Genomic DNA, 22,731 nt, shown 5'->3' with positions numbered 1-22,731 from the left:
AGAGAGAGAGAGAGAGAGAGAGAGAGAGAGAGAGAGAGAGCACAATGAGAAACAAAGTCACTCTCTGAAAAGAAAGTATGACTGTGCGAGTCATCATTTTCCCGTTGCCCGCCGCTGCGTCCTGCATGTTTACGATAAGCTTGTTTGCACAGAGAACAAAGGCATGCGAGTGATATTTAATGATCGTAAAAAAAAAGATTAGAAAAATGTTTGGTCAGTCACAGCTCAGAGAATGTCTCCTCCGTGTCGTTCCGTCCGTTGAATAAATGATGTTTGCCAAAGGTGAAGTCCCACACCGCCTTTGACACTAACTTATGAGTCGGTCTCAGCTTTCAGTCACATCACGTACAAGTAAAGCTAGTGACACCTCACTCTGTTGACATGCGGATCAATTGGTACTATAGCATGTGGCTGAAAAATAAACCGGCTCGAAACAGTGGTTGACATAGGAAAGTGATGGATGCCGTGATAAGGACCTGGCCTACTACAATGAAGAGTTTTAATGTGTGAGATAAACTCCACCCATCTGCTTGCACCAGTGACGTGCGGTGAGGTTCGTGGCTGGTGAGGCACTGACACTACATAAGTCAGATTTACAAATACATGAACCCAATAGAGAAGCTTAAATCACCATTCAATTGGCAGCTTGCACATTGACTCCTGGTTGTTTTTCATATCAGCATTATTTACACACACATAGGTAAGGCACATATTTGATTCCTCTGGGAGCGTGTGCGCCGCGATCTGCCCCACCGATCTGCCCCACCGACCTGCCCCACCGGTTTCAGGGCACCACCCGCGAACATTGTGAGATTCCACGATAATCTGGAACAACCACGGATGTATAAAGAGAACAACAAACACATAAAAGGTTACTTTACCTGTCCGACGTTGAATTGCTGTGAATTTGGTCATATTTCCTTGTTTTTTGAGACATGTTTAAGCTTAGATATATAATCTTACATTTTTGTGGTCAAAGCAAAATATAAGAAGAAGAGAAGTGTAGAAGAGCAACGACGGAACAAGCATAAACCCGACCCGTGGGCTCTCGCTCACCCTCTTCTTTGAGGCAGAGTAGTGTTTGCCTCTCTGTGCTTTTTCACTGCGGTTTCTGTCAGATCAGCAACACTAAATATGTTCTACACATACGTGAAATACAGTAACTATTCTATGGAAAGAAAGGACATATAATAAAAGTGTCTACAAATATTACAGTGGTGACAAACAATGAGAAAGCAAAAGACACGCGCTCAACCCAGTTTGTGAGGGATTGCGCAATCTGAGGTGAGGCACAGCTCGTCACTGCCTCACCTCACGTGTCTCCTCTGTTTGAACAGGACATGCGCTAATTCAGCGATTTTGATTATAAAAATGCTTGAAATTATTGGAATCATACAGAAATTACATTTATAGCACAGATGAGTAGAGAAATATTCATATTTATTTTATTTTAGCATTATTTGTTTTTTACTTTTCATGATGTCATCATGCTCAGCTTGGGGTCAGCAGGGGTCACGTCAGCTTGGTCCGTGGCCCTCTGTGCCTTATATCAGACACACAGAGCAACTGACGCATTAAAAAGAGCGAGAAAGTCTTTGAAGAGCGGGTCCGAGTGGAGGATGGATGAGTCAATCAAACAGGACTTCCACCCAGGAAACCGCTGTTTGTGTCCCGTATGAAACCAGCGTTTACTGGTATTAGTTTTGTTATGTAACTTACTTACTAACTGACCTTTTTTTTTCCTATGTTGCACAACACTTGCTTACTACTGCTATTAGAGGTACTCCTTGTACTAATACTGCCACTACAACTACTAATACTGTATCAAATCAGTTTACTTCAGATATTCCAGTCTAAGTCTAGAGTCTAATGGGCTTTTCCTTTGTGTCTGTGTGTGTGTGTGTGTGTGTGTGTGTGTGTGTGTGTGTGTGTGTGTGTGTGTTGTGGTAAAACCTGCTTGTCTTGCTCTGTCAGAACTTCCCAGCTTGTAATAACAGAGCACGTCCACCTCTCAGGCGTCACTGTATTCTTTGTTGAGTGAAACACAGCTGTGTTACAGTGGATGTAACCCAACGCTAGATACACTGCGCTCATTTCCACATTCCCACCTCTCACATTGCACCACATATAAATAAGATTACACCCTAGACCACACACACACTCTGTACATATCCTTCTCCAGCTTCCAACACTCACAATACTGTTGCTCAAACGCAACAGTGCAAAAGGTCCCTGGGATTTTGAAGCATATCTACATATCTATCTGCACACACTGTGTGATAGCTTTTAAATGCACATTATCCGCACATACACACGCTCAGTGTTTGACCAAGGTTACAGGAGTCATGCCGGGCCCTCCCTCCACCCACACCTGTTCATCTCATCCTGACCCCACCCCAACCTGCCCTGGACTCAGCACCAGTCTACGAGCTGACTGACAGGAGCTCCATCTGTGACCTCCAAAGGTCATCACACTGCACATGGACAACTTTTTTTAGCAGCTCAGGTGGAGCAATGTTACCTTCATCAAGGATAGGAGGTGGTGTCATGGATGAAATCAGTGTGAAGGACACTGAAAATGATGGTAGGTAATACTGGCAGGTATTAGTTAAATTGCTTATCCACATTGTAAAAATATTACCCATGTTTAAATCTTTTAGAGCTTTCTCATCCATCTCCATCTTGCTTCACACTCATGCTGCAAACACAAACACGTCCTCTCTCCCAACTTGTGAAAAACGACAGCTTGGTTAGTGGCCTTACGTTTCAAACAACAGCCCATTTTAGACATTTATGTATAGTTGACATTAAGCGGGAGCTTCAAATAACGACCAAAACGCGTGAACCAAACAAGCTTCTGCACCTGACGTCTCGTAAAAGCTGGCAATAAAGCACTGAACCTGTTACTTCCTTGCGCTTCAAAATAAAAGCAGTTCCTGTTAATAGGTAATGCTAAATTATAATCAAAAGCAGGTTTCTCATAATTCTCACATATTTACTATCAATGTAAATAATGTTTTGACATTTCTTTTAAAACAAAACTTCACGAGTTACATTATTTCAACCCTGTCTCCAACAAAATTACATTCTATTACGTTTCGAAGGAAACTTATTTTCTCCCGGAATAACTACTTGGTTATGTTTAGGCGACAAAACAACGCTACCTTGTTATGTTTAGTAAAGACATCATGGTTTAGATGGAATTTGTTACACTACGTACTGTACTTGTTCTTTACATTCACACCAGGGAGCTGCAGAAAGCCCAACTGGCTGCTGGAGAGTGATTCACTTAACCAGCGTGAACCAATAAGGAGTAACCCAACCCCTCATTAGATCTCCGATACCCATATTAGGCATTATTCTAACGGCGCTTGAGCATGAGCGACCCCACTTAATCCTATGGCGTTACAAATGGTATTATTGAAGTGTGCGCACAGTTGCATCCATATTCATCTCTCAGAGGAATATACGTCTCAAAGTTGCATAATGAAATGTAACAATAGCTTTTGCCGAAATATGCAAATACCTTCTGTTTCCCATTCGGATTATGTTAATTCATATCCAGTAACCTGGTATCTGCAGTGTGCACAATGTGCCAAATTCAGTCCTACAATGTGTCCTATGGGTTTGATATGGGAGGAGGCGGTCTGAATGTGAATGCAAATACTGGGGCTGCTGTAAAAACAAAGTAGGGATTATGATTGGAGGAAAATAAACCTTGCCTGGACACAGTAATAATAGGACTTTTACTGTCCTGAGAAGAATCCTCACTCATTCAATCACAGGCTTTACATCGGTTGGGAGGCCGGTTTTAAGGTCGGTATTGGGAAAATATAAAATATTTGGGCGTTCCATTCAGCACTTGAGAGGCTGTATAACATCTGGTTTTCAGAACAATAAAGTAAAAAATACAAACGGATCCCAGATCTTTGCAGAAAAATCAATTTCCTATCTGCAGTGGGAACTGTGGGGAGGGGGTGGGGGTGGGGGTGGGGGGGGGGGGTGGGGGGTCCTGACGGAGGGATATAACAGCAAGGGTCAGTTTAGTTCGCTGCAGAAAAACTTATTCAAACAAATACGGCTGCACTATAAACCAATGGGATGTTTATTTGTGTTGAGATGAAAAGCCGTTTCCCATCCAGCTCCCATCAATATTACATCCAGTGCGTTGTCTTTCCAGGCCTGACTAAAGGGAAGGGAGGAGTTCGGGACGAGAGTTCAGGAGAGGACGCCTGATGTGCCTTTTCACACTAGCAGTATATGTCCGAGTAGTCTATGAAATGTCTATAGTAATATATGGAATAGTAATAATAACAATCATAATAGTTATGATGAGATTGATATAGCAATTAGGTGCAAAGCCAGTCCGGGGCAGTGGAGAGGCAAGCAAGAGGCCCCAGGGCAGCACACCCTGAAGCCCCAGCAGGAGATTTTATTCCTTTTTAGTCCAGGTTTTTTTTTATTCTCTTTTTTTTTTTTTTTTTTGCCAGACTTTAGTTTGGGCCGCGTCTAGACCCAGAGGAGGGCACTGGCCCGGTATATTTTGTGTTTTTTTTGTGTGTGTGTTGGTAGGGAGGTAGCTCCCAGCAGTCCCGCCCTAACCCGCCCACACCGGAGCCCCCACCATGCCGCTCGTTTCCAGGAGCCAGCAGACCGAGTCAGGCCCCGCGATAACTAAACTGGATGTTTGAAAGTGCAGAGAAAGCAATAACATTTCTTTAAGTTAAGAGTAGTATGCGCTTACATTTTTGCTACAGTTACTGCAGTGAATATGGTGCAAAACATGTCCACACACCTGTATAAAAATATGTGAAGTAATGGACAAAATTTGTACACCCGAAAATCCGCAAGTGAATTTGTTTAATGGGAGTGAGGGAGGGGTCTTTTCTAGGATTTATTTCTGGCACAAACACAAGTGTGACTATTTTCAACAAATTCCACTGTCACAGGTGTTCAAGTGGTTTGCTCCACAAATACCTTCATAGAGCCTCTTCTAATTGTGCTGCATTCAAATGCAAAAAGATCCAGAGGGAGAAGAAAATCAAAACTTTGTTGAATTAGGTAAAAAAAATTCTTTAGGTTTAATGGCATGTAAGCAAGCTGTTATAAAGTCTATGATCAGTCAATGAGCAACAGAAAGTTGGCAGCCAGCTGAAATTTTCGTTCTCGTACTCTGCTCCGCTTTCACATTCACACCTGCTTGTTCACGCCGCCTCCATAATGTGGAAAGATTGCATACAAGAGTAGAAAAAGAGAGCGGCGTGCTGAACAGGCCCACTGGACCCAGTGATTACCAGATTTCTGAACAGCAAACCAGAGTGCCCGCGGTCCCTCCTCTGATCTGAACGCCGCACACGCGGGACCAGCCGCTCGCTAATAGAGACATTTACACCTTGGTAAAAAGTTGGCAGGTGTTACCCCGTCGTTGTCGAGAGCAGACGCATGCCGGGCATCATTAGGCCCCGTGCCAAGCCTGATTTGGCTGCCAGCCTCGCTCGCTCATTCTGGTATAAGGGCTGTGTGCATCTGTGTGTGTGTGTGTGTGTGTGTGTGTGTGTGTGTGTGTGTGTGTGTGTGTGTGTGTGTATGTGTGTGTGTTGCTGCGGAGCAGCCGAGGAAAGTGTCCTCTGTTGTAGTGGCATGCTACGCAGGTCCCCTTACTGCGACGGAGAGCGCTGTTGATGTTGTATCTCATGTATGTCTACACAAGGGTCGGCAATCTTTTTCATACAAAGTGCAACTTTTCAAAAAATGTTGTTAATCAGTGTACCATGTCAACATCAAGGTTATCATTGAATTTATGACACATCACAATTCAAATCTCCGACGGATCTGTAATTGTTTTTCCCCTCCATTAAATCTGGATATTGTAATTATATATGAGAGCGTCATACAAGTAGGCTGTCATTCCTTTATGAAAATCACAAATCCTACCAACCTTGTTGTTCATCAGGAGCAAACTTATCAAATCCTGCAAGGAAGGCAAACGAGAACTAGCTAATCAGAGGCAGAGTTGGTCTGCATGTGGTGCAGCATACAACATAAGAAAAACAAACTGTTGAAGGTTAATTCCAAACACAACTGCAAAATTTGTTCACTGTGAAATATGTGGCTAACGCTAATCTCTCGTCTAGCCCCCATCTGATCAGTACTGAGTGCAACTCTCAACGATGGTGAGACAGAAGCGAGATGGCTCACTCGTCAGCTACTTCCATCATCAGCTCCAGGAAAAAAATACAACGATCGTTGGATAGAAGTAGCTGACAAGTGAGCCATCTGGCTTCTTTCTCATCTCTGTTGAGAGTTGCACAGGCTCTGTACCGATCAGGCCGAACGTATGGATCGGGTAGCGAGTTACATGTGTTGTTGTTCCTGTTCAGTGTAAAAAGGCTGATAAATGATATGATAACGTGGTATTAGATCAGTGCATCCAGCCTTTTTTCTGTATCGGAGGCATTTCTGATACAGGTATCGGAACAACTCTACAACATACGCTCCTGCATCTAAGGCATGTTAGCATTTTTATGGTGAGGCGATTTAAAGCACTTGAAGGTCAGGAATACTGGGGCACTGGGCTGGAATATCATTCCTCACTGTGCAAGTGATATTGCATGACAAGGAACAATTCCAAATGCAGATGGATGAATTCCGGTGGTTTATGTGCTTCAATGACAGTTAGTCCGGCAGACAGGTAACTAAAAAAGGTCACTGCATAGAAACAACAATAAACTGGAAAGACACAAAGAAACGGGGCTGGTAGAAGCAGATAAGTTGAGCCGGGTGTAATCGGAGGGAATTGGAGGCAGGTGGGTGACTGGGTGATGCAGGTGAGGAGGCAGGGAGGACCAGGCAGAGCAGATGAATAAAGTGGGAACAGGTGTGTTGATCTGAACACATTTTCTTTTCTGCTCCCTTTCCCACTAGTTCTAGGAGGAGAATAGAACTAGAACTGGTAGTAGGCACTACAGGTGAATAGAGTCAAACTTTTACCGAATAGATATCACCAAGAAACTTAGTTCATTGATTATATTAACGCTATTGCTTTTTGTAATCAAATGATGCATTATCTTAAATATTTGCTTGTTGTATAAATCTGAACATTAGATATGGCCAGGTTCTTGTTTCATTTTGGTGACATAATATAGTCAAAGGTTTCAACCAAGGGGATTTTGGATATCTCTCTGTATCACTCCATAAATCACAAAATACTGTCAAAAGCCATACAAAATAATTGTTCACCATATTTTTAAGAATAAAATGTTGTATAAATCAGGCTGTGAATGATATATGAACAGAGGATATAGATAGAAATAAAACTGTTTGGTGTATGTACTGAAGTGGAGATTTCCGGTTCAGAGTCTGGCAAAAAAAACAAATTTGAACAGAAAATGTTTTGTAAAATGACATACATTTTGAAGACACTACAGGTGAATAGGGTAAAATAATAATACTAATAATACTAATAATAACAATAATAATAATGATAATAATAATAATAATAATAATAATAATAATAATAATAATAATAATAATAATAATAATAATAGATATCACCATGAAACCGCCGCAGTTGAATACTGACATTACGACAATTAAGTTTTCTGAAATGTTGTGTATAAATATGCAAATGAGACATCATCTAATGAAATCTTTTGGTGAATTTAGAGACAAAGTAGTAACATAAACACCTACATGTGTTTTCTTTTTTTTTTCCTTTCCACTAGTCTGAAAGAAGACATAATATCCCAAAACCGCAAAAACTGACCAGAACATGAAAAACCATGACTCTTGTCTTGATCCCTGAGCCGGCCACAATGCAGTGATGAGCTTGATTAGCTCATCTGATCACTAGTCAGACACTCTGCAGCCGGAGATCTCCGGACTGATATCTGCATTTCAACACACACACACACACACACACACACACACACACACACACACACACACACACACACACACACGGCACACACTCTGAGTAATGAAGTTTTGGTGCTGTAGTCCCCCTCCTCCATTTACATATAGAATATATTACTGGATGGTTTATATTATGGCTCGCATAGTTGGCGATGAGATCCAATAAATCCTCCGTCCACACGGAGCCGAGGCCCTTCAGACGGAGAGCGAAACCAGAGAGAAAACGAGAACATGGAGGCGGGAGGGGAAACGATGTCGCAGAGACGCAGACACCGCTCAAAGAGTGGGATGTAAATTGACTGCAAACAGAAAAGCCATTAATAATGATAATCGCAAAAATAATTTAGAAGCAGGGGATACACACATTTAGCCAGGCAATCAGAAATCCATCTGCGGAGGTGTTAATATTGACGAGATGCTGATGGCACAGAAAAAAGAAAAGAAAAACAACACACCAGCATCTGAATATGTAATGACGACTGGGAGGCCATACCAGACACTGCTTTTATGTAGCGAGTATTACTTATTAAAACAGCATCTTAAATATTTATCACTTTATAGATGGCCCCTGTCACTGTTTCCTTATTTGTATCCCTGAAGATTATTACAACCCCCCTTTTCTTCAGAAGCGGCCTGATTAAAATCAACTGCCACACTAGATTGTGATGAATTATGCAGACTTTGGTAAGGAAATGAAGCAAAAGGCGGTAGTTCATTTAAAAATTCAATCTCGGACCTCTTAGGTAGCTGTTAGAGTGCTGCATATTGATAAGGTATTGTTATTAGCAGTGTGTGCAGTGTTGTTTTACAGGTGAGACGTCTGCATGTACAGATGTGCCGCTGTGGTTTGTCTCTGTCAACAGCTCGGTGCAGTTGTTGGAATTCGTAGCAGAGAAGCTGCTGCAACAAATGATCATTCATCTCTGCAATACTTTTTCATCAGGTCTTAAACAAAATGAATACCGTGCCTTCAGCTTACTTTGCAAAGGAGATGAATCAACATTGTAAACTGGTTCGGTGTTCAGAATGGAAGCACAATGATGTATCATCGTTACTTGTTGTAAATGAGATGAAGTATTTAAGAAAACTTTGAGAAAGTGTGAGAAATCTATCTGCTACCTGCGTATTAATCTTGTCTGTACGGTTTGTGTACAGATCAGAGATGTCCTGCACTGAGAGTCGTAGTCTTCATCCTGAGAAAGTTTGAGCACAGAGTCAAGAAACATGTCGTCAGAAAAAATGTTGGCTTTGTACGTTTCTGCAAACCAGGAAATGCGTTAAATTTGTCTGAACCAAAAAATATGTTTCCTATCAGTCTCGTCTCAGTCCTGCAGAAACACACAATGCCAGGTAATTAACGTTGTGATACAATTGGTTAGGGTTAGTTTGGTTTGAAAAAATATCATGGTTTATGTTAAAATAATAGCGTAACAGCGCTATGCAACAGACCAACACTGCAGCGCAATGTAACGGCGCATCAAAACAGCGCAACGTAATGTAATAACGTTATGTAATAAAGCAATGTAATAACGTAATGTAATAACGTAATGTAATAACGTAATGTAATAACATAATGTAATAATGTAATGTAATAACGTAACACAACAACGCAGCTAGCCTTAATAAGTAACAACTGCCCTTAGTGTTTTTTCTTGCATAACATTGCGTACAGCGTTAAATATTGTGCATAAAGTCTTACTTTTGGTTTCACACAGGACACGAACAGCAGACTCCCAGGTAAAAGTCCTGTTTTTGTTTCACCCGTCCACCACCACTCGTATCCACCCCTGGTGTATTCTCTTGCTTCTTACACTTGTTGTTATATGATTAAACCACATAACTTATAATAATGATATACTCATTGTACTGCTTCACTTTCTCTAATCAAATGCAAAAACATCCACATTCACCGTGTCTGTGGTTTGCAGAAATGTACAATGCAAACATTTTTTCTGGGTTGATAAATGATGATTACAAAGAAAACTAACTTTTGTGCTTAACAGTGAAAATGTATTACTTCCAAGAACCATAAAATTAGCCATGAAAAGGTCTACGATTCCCATAAAAAAACAGAGCATGGTTTTTAAAAATACTATTTGGAAAAACAATGAAAAACAAAGCAAGGGAAATGTATTTCTTACATTGCAGGGACTCTGGAAGACCACAGATATCGGACACTTCGATGACTTTTCTACACAGCAGTATTAGAGTTTGTGCACAGTGGAATGAGTAATATCACCAGCAAAGAAACCCAGCAGCGGTGAACCCTTTTAGCTTCAATATATTGAATTCCAAGAAGCGGCGGAGCTCCTTTATTTCACAGGTAGGACCTGTTTTTCAGAACTCTGTGTGTTCCCTCTTTCCAATTTTTGTGTTTTTTGATCAGGCTATAATATCACATGCGACAGGGATGACTGCTCCTGTCTCTTCTCTCCGCCTCTCCTCCACTCCTCTCTCTGTCTCCGACCTGTCTAAAGAAAGGAACACAGAGGAAGAGGTTTTAATGAGATCAACACAGAGCGCCGGTTACATTGATAAGTAAATACTACAGCTTTAAATGCCTCTCGCACTCAATTGGCTCCCTGCTATTGTTGCCGGGCGTACGCCTCAGTGAACACTAAATTTTCACTGTCACACTTCAATAACCCTAATTGTCCAAAATAAATGAGCTAATTTCTGAAGTTCCATTTTCATATGCGAGAGATAAGGCAACTTTGCTGATTGATTGGATTCCTTTGTGTGGCTGTGAGTGTGTGCGTTCCTGAGCCAGTTTGTGTGTGTGTGTGTGTGTGTGTGTGTGTGTGTGTGTGTGTGTGGTTGTGTGTGTGTGAAACTGCTGCACTCATAATTTGAGTGAAGGCTTCTGTTTATTATGCCTCTGTTATTCACTGCAAGCATTTCTCTGACCCCTGCTGATATTCATCCGGCTTCCTCTCCCCAAAGCAAGAAAGAGAGAAGGAGAGAGAGAATAGATGGATGGAGAGAGAGAGGGGGAGGAAAGTTAAAGAGGGAGAGGGAAACAGCAATGGAGCCGGAGTTTGTTTGCCTGGTTGTGTTCTCATATGTGTGTGTGTGTGTGTGTGTGTGTGTGTGTGTGTGTGTAAGCGGTCCCTATGGATTTGGTGCTGGATCCAACCTGATCATTTGCATTTTTTCATTTGAGCTGTTATTTGCAGCATTGCGTGCAGCACAAACCCCAAAGGGCCTGCCGAGTAATTCAGTAAAAAGGCAGGTAAGACATAAATTAATCATAAGACGTCAGAGAATTTATTGCAATCAACTCACACATGCGTTCACGTGCATGGATGTAAACAGACACATACAAATCTATACGTATATATATCTATATATATATATAGATATATATATATATATACATACAGTATATATGTGCCTACGTAAGAACGCACGCGATCAACTGCACATACAAACAGTGGGAGAGAAGGCACACACGTGCACATACAGAATACACCCACGCACACATCGCTCACACTCAGATGGAATCTGAAAGGAGACCAAGGTCGAGTGAGAAAGTTTTCAACTGAATCAAGCAGAATTACCGAGCTGGATGGAGGGGAATAACTTTTAATGGACCAATGTTTTAATCCAAAAACTTTTTCAAACTCAAACACGACTTGCATATCAATGTGATAATTCACTTTTCAGTAATGTATATTGGATTTGTCAGAAGGAAAACAGTAATTTGCTGCAGCTATAAGTCAAGACAGATGGAAGGAATAAAAAATATAGTTTTCAGAATGGATGCATGAGAATTTATTGACAGTTAACTTCTAATGTGTAGATAGACAGTATGTAGGAGCCCCTTTTTTAAAATACATGACTAAATTACCTGTGTCAAACATTAGGCAATAATATGAAATGGCCTCATGCAGAAGAATAAGGATTTTATCATCTATCTTGTCATCATCTAACAAATCACTGTGAAAGTGTCCAAATATGCCTTTTTATCAATAAAATGATTACATTTTGTGACACTGGTAAAAATGACCATAAACTATGAGACTAACTACGAGACTGCTGACAAAGCAATTGGGAGTCTTAACCAGCCTCTATACAAAATCTGAGTCTACAGCCATGCTAGCAACTATATGTTCGACTGATGCTTATGCTAACATGCTGATGTTTGGCAGGTATAATGTTTACCTTTTTTATTTTTTTTATTTGTGTGTGAGCATGCTAATATTTGATAAATAACACTAAACATAGAGTACAGCTGAGGAGGATGGGAAGTTAATTCATTTTGCGGGTATTTAGCAGGCGGCCACCTCTGGGTCTGAAAAGTAAAGACAATACTGAAGTTTCTAGAAACCTGCATTTTTTGTAATGGCCATCAGGGGGCGACTCCTCAGATTGTATACTAGTCTATGAGAAAATGACTCTACTTCTCTCTTGATTTATTACCTCAGTAAACATGACTTTATGGTCTCAATCTCTAGTTTCAAGTCTTCTTCAATACAGCATGATGTTCATTTAGTAAATTATGGTCCATCTGGAGTCAAATAGACCATAAAGCAGAGTATGCTTTAGGGCGGGGCTACCTTTTGATTAACAGGTTGCTACCACAGCGTTGTTAGGTCTGTGTTTTCAGTTCATGAAAGTTAATTGTAACATTTTTAGTTACCTAAAACTGTCCTATTCAATGTTCAGTTGAACTTAGCTCCACCCTCTCGAGTTACTTCTGGTTCCAAAAAGCAAGATGACGATGACCAAAATGCTTCAAAACCGTAGTCCATAAACAAATAGGTGACCTCACAGTGACTATGCCCATTTCTTACATCCAGTCTAGTATTTAGTAAGGAGCCAGCATTGTGGTATTTAAAAAAAAAAACAAGATTCCAATATATTTTAGATTTGTTCAATGATATAGGAAAATAGTTTCATTATTTTTTCTATTGATCTTTTTACTGATAAAATATTTTGTTCAGAAGTTGATCTCTTAAACATGGACAGTTCACAACGGTAAAGTGGGCTACTTAAATACAAAACATTTACTGTACGTTAGCCTGGGAGATTCACCCTTTATCTGGGTAAACTTTAGGCTTGTAACATTTCTTTACTTCCTGAAATATAAACAAGAGTGACCATGAAACAAAGTGGGTTTTTAAAATTCAATTTGGCACATTTCAAGAAACTACAGCACAATTAATACAATTGATATCAATCGTCTCAACCGCATCTGTTTCTGGAATTTACAATATTACAAATTTCAGTGTTCATCAAGATTATTATCTAAGCTCACAACACATTCTTACATTGGCTTATGTTATAGTACACACATTTACCCAACCTAAAACCTTTACTGTGTAGCTGTTGAGCTCTTTCATTTCACCTCTAACTCTTGTTTTATTACATGACACACTGCATGTGACCCACGGTGACCCAAGAACAGCAGCTCTGAATCGTCTTCTTTCCGTCACGCTGAAGCAAACGTGTCGTCAAATTCAGCCCTGAGCTGAGCTTTATAATTTCACAGCCCCAACCATTTACAACACAAATGCAGGGGGGTGAACTGGGTATTTTTATTCTTTTTTTTTATATAATGCTTTAAATCCCCTGCAGTCCTCTGCACTTTCCTACCATACTTATCAGTGCCTTTGTTCCTGAATCCAGCAGTCTGAGGCAGATTGGCCCATCAATACACTATCAGAGAAGGTAGGCTAGATAAGAATTCTGCTGCTATCTGTCTGCTGTGAATAAGCTGTCTAGAGGTCTCCACAGTCCGGGTCAACGCACATACACTAACACATATAAAGTGTGCCTACACACACACACACACACACACACACACACACACACACACTGAATAAGCTGTCTAGAGCCTCTATAGTGTAATCCAGCGCATGCACAGACAACACAGCGTTATCAGTAAAAGAGGAGGGATTCAATGCAGCAAGGGAAGATATTACCACATCTAGTGTATCTCAGCTCGGACATAGTGTAACTCTAACAGTTCAACTTTGAGTCAAAGAAAAGTTGTCTTCAAGTAAGACAGTGAACATGACGAAACGGCACCACCCAGCTAGTTCTCTACTGTAAAATATCAACTCATCTGTTATCATCAAGTCAGCGTAATTAAATAAGTTTGTCAAGTTTAAGTCAGGTCAACTATCAGGTTAATTATCTAGGTCGGACTTGTGATTAAGGATTCAAGTGTAGTAACTTAGAGCGAGGATCTTTGAAAGCGATCTATTGGTTAAAGGTGCAACCTGTAATGTCTAACACCTTAACACCTCCACTACTGGCTCCATACAATCTAAATTTACAGATATCAGCTTTAAAACAAATTTAAAGAAAGCCAACTACTTACTAACAGGAAGTCAAGAATACCCAAAATTCAGCCAAACTCTGAGAGTCAGTCAAAATAACACTGATATCTTATAATCTTCATGTGAGGTGTTGTTCTACAAATCAAGTGAAAAGTAGGGTCCCTTTCTCATAGACTTCTGTACAACCGGACTTCTTTTTGCAACCGGAGGAGTCTCCCTCTGCTGGTCAGTAGAGCGAATGCAAGTTTTAGGGACATTTCCACATCGGCTTCACTCGGCAGAGCTGGAAGTTGCCGCCTGGTGTTTACTGTGACACCAATAAGGGCTGTACGGTCCGTGTACCTTTTCATTGTTTGTTTATTGGACTAAATCCAAAGTGATAGAAACAAGAAAACTGCCTGCACCTTCATCTTGTGCTGGGGTTTGCACTGGCTAAAATTGAGCTAACTGCTTATGAATGTCCGTCCTTTCTCCTAGAGCTTTGCCAAAGCAGCCTCTCGGTGGCAGGTAGGATTAAACTATAATATTAGTTGTTTCTCGTTTCTGCCACTTTGAATTTAATCCAATAAACAAACTATCCAAACGTACACAGAAGCTGTACCTTCAAGCCTTAAGGGTCGCTCTACTTCTTCGTTCTCTCACGTTGGACTGAGGACAGACTGGACTCTACAGTGACTCACTGTCACCCTCTCGAGGAACAAGTGGTATTACGAGGCAGGACGGGCCGGGGCTAGCTAGGTTAGCATGCTCTATTCAGTAGATATCTATGTAACACAATACATATGATTAACAAATACTAACTAAAGTGGCACATATAAAGTCAGACCAGGTCTGTCAACTGTATGTAAGAAGTGGACATGGTAACCGTGACGTCACCAATTGATTAGTTGGACTGCCATTTTGAAGCTGGGAGTTATGCATTTTTACATCATCTTGGGTTTCTTTTGGAACCAGAAGTGACACGAGAGAGTGAAGCTAAGTACAACCAATGCTAAATAAGAAATTTTTGGGCGACCAAAATGTTAGCAATTTTTGACTGAAAATTGTGAAAGGGTTAAAGTTCTTAGATGACAACACGGACAACTCCCAAACCGGACAACACCGTTGTAGTGACCTGTCAATCAGCCCCGCCCTAAAGCATACTCTGCTTTATGGTCTGTCTGACTCTAAATGGACCATAATTTACTAAATGAACATCATGCTGTATTGAAGATTTGAAACTAGAGATTGAGACCATAAACTCATGTTTACAATGTTTACTGAGGTAATAAATCAAGAGAGAAGTAGAGTCATTTTCTCATAGACTTCTATACAACCAGAGGAGTCGCCCCCTGATGGACATTAGAAATAATGCAGGTGTAAGATACTTCAGCATCGGCTTCACTTTTCAGACCCGAAGGTTTTCCAATATTGCTCATCATTGGGGTCACATTATAACATTACAGCTATGTTCTATATCACTTTTGCCTATAGAAAATAACCACCAGAGGTCCAAGACAAACACATGATTTAAAGGTCATTTTCATGAACTATTCTGGACCCATGCCCAGATGTTGAGAACATCTTTTATTTCAGCTGGAAATTTTAAGCTTAGTCATCAAGGTGTCCCATCTGTGCTGTTTTTTAACGAAGCATCCCGGGACTGTGAAGGTTAAGAAAGGATGAGCACAATGAGCACTTTCCTGTTAGAGCCACAGATCAGAAAGAGAGCCATGGAGGAGTGAAACGGAGGCGGCGAGAGGCTGATTAAAGGCAGTCGGGTGGAGTGTTGAACGTTCGAGAGAGAGAGAGAGAGAGAGCGAAAGAGAGAAAAGGGGAAGAGGGAGAGAGGAGAAATGAGGAGGCTTATCTTTGCCTGTGACCTGAAACAGCTGTTTCTCTGCGGTGCGTTGAAGATGGATCCTCGCTCATTTCCTCCCCATCCTGCCACTCTATTTATGTGGCCCGTTTACTGTCTTCAGAGGGACAGAGACCTACTTCTTCCCTGGAGAGAGGAAGAAAATCAATTCGCTTCAGCGATTAATCACAATGGTGAAGAGTACTGTTTCTACAAAAGTAGTGCCGTCATGTAAGTGCCTCCTTCTGCTTTTGTTTTGCGAAGACCTTGACAGAAACAGGAGGCGCTGATTCAGATGATTCTCGGAGACAAAATCATGGCAGCTAAGATGCCGTTATGATGCCGCACATTTGACATTGAGCCGAAAGTCTTTCCCGGGCCCGCTTTTAGTGGTGATGGGGAGGTTTTGGCCTGTCATCAGCAGCTGAAGACTCCCCCCTGCTCACCACAGCTGTCACCCAGAAAACACATGAAGAGGAGAGGAGAGGAGAGGATGAAAAAATTGGGAGGATGTTTCTCTTTCTTGCTCTCAGAGGTCAGGAGCACAGCAAGGGCAACTGTGCTAGAAGCAACTGAAACACAATCCTTTGTTCTCTGTCTCTTTCTTTCTCTCTCTCTCTCTCACACACACACACACACACACACACACACACACACGACCTGCACTTCCTCATTTTCTAACAGCAGAGTTTGTACATGCAAGTTAGTACTTTCCATGAGGCGGGGTGGAAGGGTTGGATTGGAAATTGGCCAGAAGAGAGAGGGAGAGAGAATGAGGATGGTGGAATAAAAGTAGAGATAGAAAGAGATGAATTTCACAATATGTTTATATGTAAATTAGTGTTTGCGGCCATAGAATATAGAGGTGCTGAGGTCAGGTTTTCCTGGTTTGACTGGTTTCCAGACACATTCCCTCAAACTGACTAAAGATTTTCTTTTTTAAGTAAATGTTATAAAAATATGTGATTGGAAGCACAGAAAGCAGAAACAGAATAAACAGTGTATAATGTACTTTTTCTTTTTTATTAAGCTCATATGGCATATGACCATTTTCTATCAACCACACCAAAACCACATGGTCAAATGAGGCCATAATCACCACAGTATGACATGCTGGAGTCGAGGTCTTACATTCCATTGATCGCTATACTGGTTGACTATTTCCACCAAAATTGAGTTATGCAGTATACATAAAACAGCAACAGGTTGCCAAACAACCCAGTCGCCAGAACAAAATGTTGGCATTTTACTTTTCTGCAAAACCTCAGTTATGTTGAATCTCAAATTTTCTTAACCAAAAATATGTTTCATATCTTCATTTGTATAGCAATGTTATAGTGTTTTACTTGGTAAGGTTTTGTGGAAATGGTAAATGTTTTGGGTTAAAATAAGTACCTTGTTTTTTTCACACAGGACATAGACAGGGGTTTACTGGCTGTAATTCAGCTGTTCAATCCATCCATTTATCCATCTATCCATCCACCCTAATCCCCTCCTTTCACATAGGTAAGCAAACTTAATTTTAATGTATTTGTGATATGTCTAATTTAATACCAAGAAAATACCTTTCCCTTGTAACACAATTGACAATGCAGTTTTGTTGTATGGGAAAGTCATTTTTAGGAAAAGCTCAATGTCATTTGTGATAGCCAAGTTCTTGCCTGTGAACTATATGTTTAAAGTACACAGGCTTTACTTTATGTTTAAAGTACCCAGTAAACTCAAAAGTGTATCCAGGCTAATCAGGACCAAATAACCGACACTTGATTATCTTCCTGAAGAGCCTTTAATTTTGTGCAAAAACATAAACATGGTGACACTCGGTGCCATGTTTATCAAAGTGAAGCATTAGGGAGCTGTTAACATCTCTTCTATTACCACTAGGAAATATAGGAAACAGGTTGCAAGAAGAGGAGGAGGAGGAGAAAAGTGGAGGAAAAATAAAGCAATGATGAAAATGGGAGGAGGTTTGGAGGAGAACGTGGAAAAGGAGAGTTAAAGGACAGGATGATGGAGGGAAGAGAGACGGGGAAGAGCGGCATATGACTGGTCGTCTGAGGAGGTTGATGGCCAGCCCCTGTCAGTCAAGCTCACACAGAGAGAGCGGGGCCCTGCCATCTGCTCCAAAGTTAATGGGAAGGAGACAAGGTGGGGAGGTGAGGTGTGTCAACAGCCCAGAGAGGCTGGAGGGAGAGGGGACGGCCGAGAGGATGGAGGTCTGAGTGAGAAGGTGGTTGGAGCGAAAGCAAGGTGGACACCGAGGACAGATGGAGGGACAAAGAGATGGAGGTGGAGAAGAGTCGTTGATGGATTGAATGAAGGTGGAAGTCAATAGAGCGAGGAGGACTTTGAGTGTAGATGGTATCCCATCTCATACACATGCTGTGGGTCTTATCATTGCTCTTAATGTACTTTTATTTACATTCACCCAAATCACAATTAACTCGCAATTAAATTCGAAGCAATTCTGTCTCCTATAATGTTTATGCAGTGTCATCTTATTATAAAGTTAAAGTAATTGCTGCCTTGATTACCTTCACTAGCAAAGTTAATTTTCCTCGGAACATGACATTCTCACACTGTACAGAAATCATATGTAACACGTAGCTAATAAGCTAACTTTTAGGTGTTCTCATACAGTGTTTATAGCTATACCTACGACAGTAATGCACTCTACTTCATATATAACCAATGTAATCAGTTCGTATGTAATCTGGTCTGACAGGTGACGTAGGAAAACACACGAAAAAATTACATTTCAGAAAGTAACCTACGAAGGAGGATATATCGTGCAACTCTCATCACTGGAAGCAACGCAAGGACCACTAATGATGAATGGCTTTGCGCCTGCCCTGCATTCCTCACATACTTTTGGGATTTTCAGCATCTTGTAGTGAATGTGAGCTTAACGCCCAATCAATTGCTTTTGTGATCTACTGAAAGCTTCTTAATAGACCAAGTAGTGACACCAGACTGAGGTCACAGACCTTTGAGAGCCCCCCCCCCCCCCCCCATTCACAACGGGGTAGGCATCTTAGACTACATCCATACTACTCCGTTTTAAACGGAGTTTTAAAACAAAAACGATCTCCATCCACACGGCGTTTCAGCCATCGTTTTCGAAATGATCTCCGTCCACACCACACGCCTGAAAACGAATATCACGTGACTCTTCACGTACACTGGGCATGTGCCGATGTAAACAGGAAGTAGATTATCGTATTTTGTAACTAAGCAACCAGAGTAATAAAGTAGTCTTTAATGATCTTAAGTACGTGTTTGGTACTTAAGATCTTCTCTAAAATCTTCCTCTATAAACTCAAACAGATACAGTTCGTGGAAAGTTTAATAAGTTTTATTTTTCAGACTTAACGTTAGTTACAGCTCTGCGGGTCTCTCTCTCTCTCTCTCTCTCTCTCTCTCTCTCTATCTCGCTCTCTCTCTTTCTCTCTCTCTATCTCTCGCTCTCTCTCTCTCTCTCTCTCTTTCTCTCTCTCTATCTCTCTCTCCCTCTCTCTCTCGCTCACGCCGCTCACTGATCGCTACAATATCAGCTGTTTCCTCCTCAGACATGCAGACTTTAACTGGACAACAGCTGCTAGTAAAGACAACAAGGTCAGCAATAACTGTAATCAGTTGTCCATGTTAAATTAACCTGGTAGTCGATCGCAGGTGTCTACGTCATCGTTTCCAAATGTATGTGTTTACGTCCGTCCAGACGAATACGCTACCCGGAGTTTCCAAACGTATCCGTCTTCGGGAGTGTTTCTACGTTTACACTGAGCGCCCACACTACGCGTAGTGTGGACGCTCAGTGTAAACGTAGCTAAACATATGCGTTTTCAAATAGAAACGGAGTAGTGTGGATGTAGCATTAAACATCTGCTCAGTATAGTTTATGAAAGCACACGCATGAAGATGCAGTTCATCTCTCTGATAAACACTCACATATGGTGCACGCTCTGGACGGAGTCACAAGGTCGCAGAGTGTGTGGACACTGATGGTCGGACAACTCATTATAATTTAGATCTATAAATAAACAAAAATGGGAACAGGGTTGAGTCAAATTACCACACATCACCAAGTTTGCGGAGCTGCTCGGCCCGAGCCTCGCACCACCTGTTCAGGAAAGTAGGAACTAGGTCAGAGCTCGCCAAAGTCACCACCAGACCAATTTTTAGCGAGGCCTGGGTTCAAACAATTCTGGTCTCGGTGCAAAAATTTCCTCTCAGCTATCGCACACACTCCTCCACCACCCCCCCGCTGTTGGACATGAGCGATACTGGTTTGTGTTCCCTCTGAGGTTAACACCCCCCCCTCAGGTTCACCTTCTGACTGGACAACAGATGGACTGTGGTGGAGCCCAGACAACAACACCTCCTGCTAGTCTGTGTGTGTGTGTGTGTGCCCGGCTGGCTGTGTGTTGTTAGGTCAACATGGCTGCAGATGCAGATGTGATCCTTCATGTTTCTTGATGACACCCGTTATCAGTCATTGTCCAAACACGGACGGTCCAGTTTGCCTTTGTTAGTGCGCGTCTTATTCAGGGTCAATCAAACCTGAAACTCTTTGACAAAAGACAGTTGGTTCATTTCATTAGCAGCTTTCTCACACACACTTTTTTATGGGTGAGGTTGTTTTTTTTAAATCTAAATGAAAATCCGTTTCCACTGTGTGAATCAAAAGTTAATTGAATTCATCAGTTTCTATGGATGTAGATTAGAACAATGTACTAACACTGCGTAATGCCCCCCCAGTGCAGGCATGATTTGTTTGTTTTTTAGTCATTGCGTTAAATAAATAGGATTTCATTCTTCTTCAAAGTAGTGCATAGGACTGGTAGGATCAGGATGTCTCAGCACTGATATCACTGGTCCCCCTTCTCAACAGCCAATAATGCAGCTGCTGAGATACAATGTCGATAGTAATGTAGCAAATACGTATATGCTAAAATGTTGGTCACAGCATGGTGCTAGCCACAACAGCTTTACATTAGCTTAGCATTCAATTTGGGGTCCAATAAGTTTGTGTAGTAAACGTTAGTCCCTTGGACATTCGCTCTCTGTTGACGAAAAGGGAACACAGTAACATAGATGATACGCTCCAGAACCATTGTGCGTAGTTGATATTGAAACTTCAATGCTGGAATATGCAATATTCTGCATTCCTGCACCGAATTGAGAATGAAAAACTGCATTTAGACCGTTAATAATGAAATAATAATGAAAGCATGTCGCAGCATGGCTCTGTGTCCGGATGCCCTCAGACTTTTTCTTTACTGGACAGAGTTGTTTTCTGGGTTTTAGGTATTTCCGTTTTGTTGTGGTTTTCCTCCCGTGTTCCTGTACTGCCTTTCCCTCTTCCGCCCATCTACACACCTGCTCTGAATCAACCTCATTATCTTCCCAGCCAATCAGCTCCCTGCCTGTTCTCTCGACTAATCACCTCACTCCCCTCGCCTGATCTTCTCCGCCCGTCTCTCCACCTGCACTTAATGTCCCTCGTCCCATTAGTTTGTATTTAAGCCCTGGTTTTCTCTTAAGTCTTTGTGGCATCCTTGTTTGTTTTTTTATTCTGCATGAACTGTGAATAAAGATTGTTTTTCTTTGAGTTCCTGTTACCTGCAGTCTCCTGCATTTGGGGCCACCTGCTCCACTACAACACAAAAAAATTATGAAAGTTGCATGTTTGCCTCATTGTACACATAAAAGAAGTGCTATAATAGTTACAGAGAATCCCTCAATGACTCAACTAGTTATTTAAGTGATACATATGTGAAGCACTGCTGCAAAGTAAGACACCTCACCATGAAAAACATTTTACAAGACAAGCAGATGACGGCCATTGTGCGTGATAAATGGAGACACTGACTGTTTGATATGTCACTGCTTTGCAGTGGAAACAATCACACATGTGCCTCTTGGTGTCAAAGCAGCCACCTATCAATCAATTGCTGTCAGCGAGTTCATCGGCTCCTGCTGTGTCCCTGCTAGAAGTTGAGAACATTTGCAGTTTGAAGCCTTTGTAACGACGGAGCACAGTCTTCTACGGTCTGGCGTTCATAATCATCACTCAGCAGCTGAAGACGAGCATATGTTATGGCAACAAATTAGACATTCAAAAAGAACAACAAACATTTAGCACCTCGTCAAACAGAGCGGCCCTGTCTGCACCGGCTCCTGCTGCGTGGCACTACTGTTCAAGCTGCTCCGAGGCTCGGCTTTATGTATACTGCACACACACACACACACACAAACATGCAGGAAAACGCATTTTAAATAGCCAAATGTGCCCACTCCAATACGGTAGCACAAACAATGTGTGCACTCACACACACACAGACAAATACAAACACTCCCACACACACACTGGTCTCCAACAGTGGTGATAGTCTATCAACACTTAGTGACATCTGGCAGGGATGCTGCCTTGTGAAGACAGGCTTGCTGTATTCACACTGTGTGTATATGTGTGTGTGTGTGTGTGTGTGTGTGTGTGTGTGTGTGTGTGTGTGTGTGTAGGTGGGTGAGTGGGTAGGTGTGTGCTGGGTTATGTTCTGCCAACATCTGGAGTCTAGACTAAATGACTCTGAGCTAGTGGGCAATAGTCCGTCTCCCTGTCACCTACTCTGTTGACTTAGGTGCTGCTGTGCATTCCTGCATATGTGTGTGTGTGTGTGTGTGTGTGTGTGT

This window comes from Cebidichthys violaceus, unplaced genomic scaffold, assembly GCF_023349555.1.
Source record: "Cebidichthys violaceus isolate CVI_PGR_0920_01 unplaced genomic scaffold, fCebVio1.0.p SCAF_7, whole genome shotgun sequence".
NCBI lineage: Eukaryota > Metazoa > Chordata > Actinopteri > Perciformes > Stichaeidae > Cebidichthys > Cebidichthys violaceus.
Note: the sequence above shows the minus strand (reverse complement) of the source record.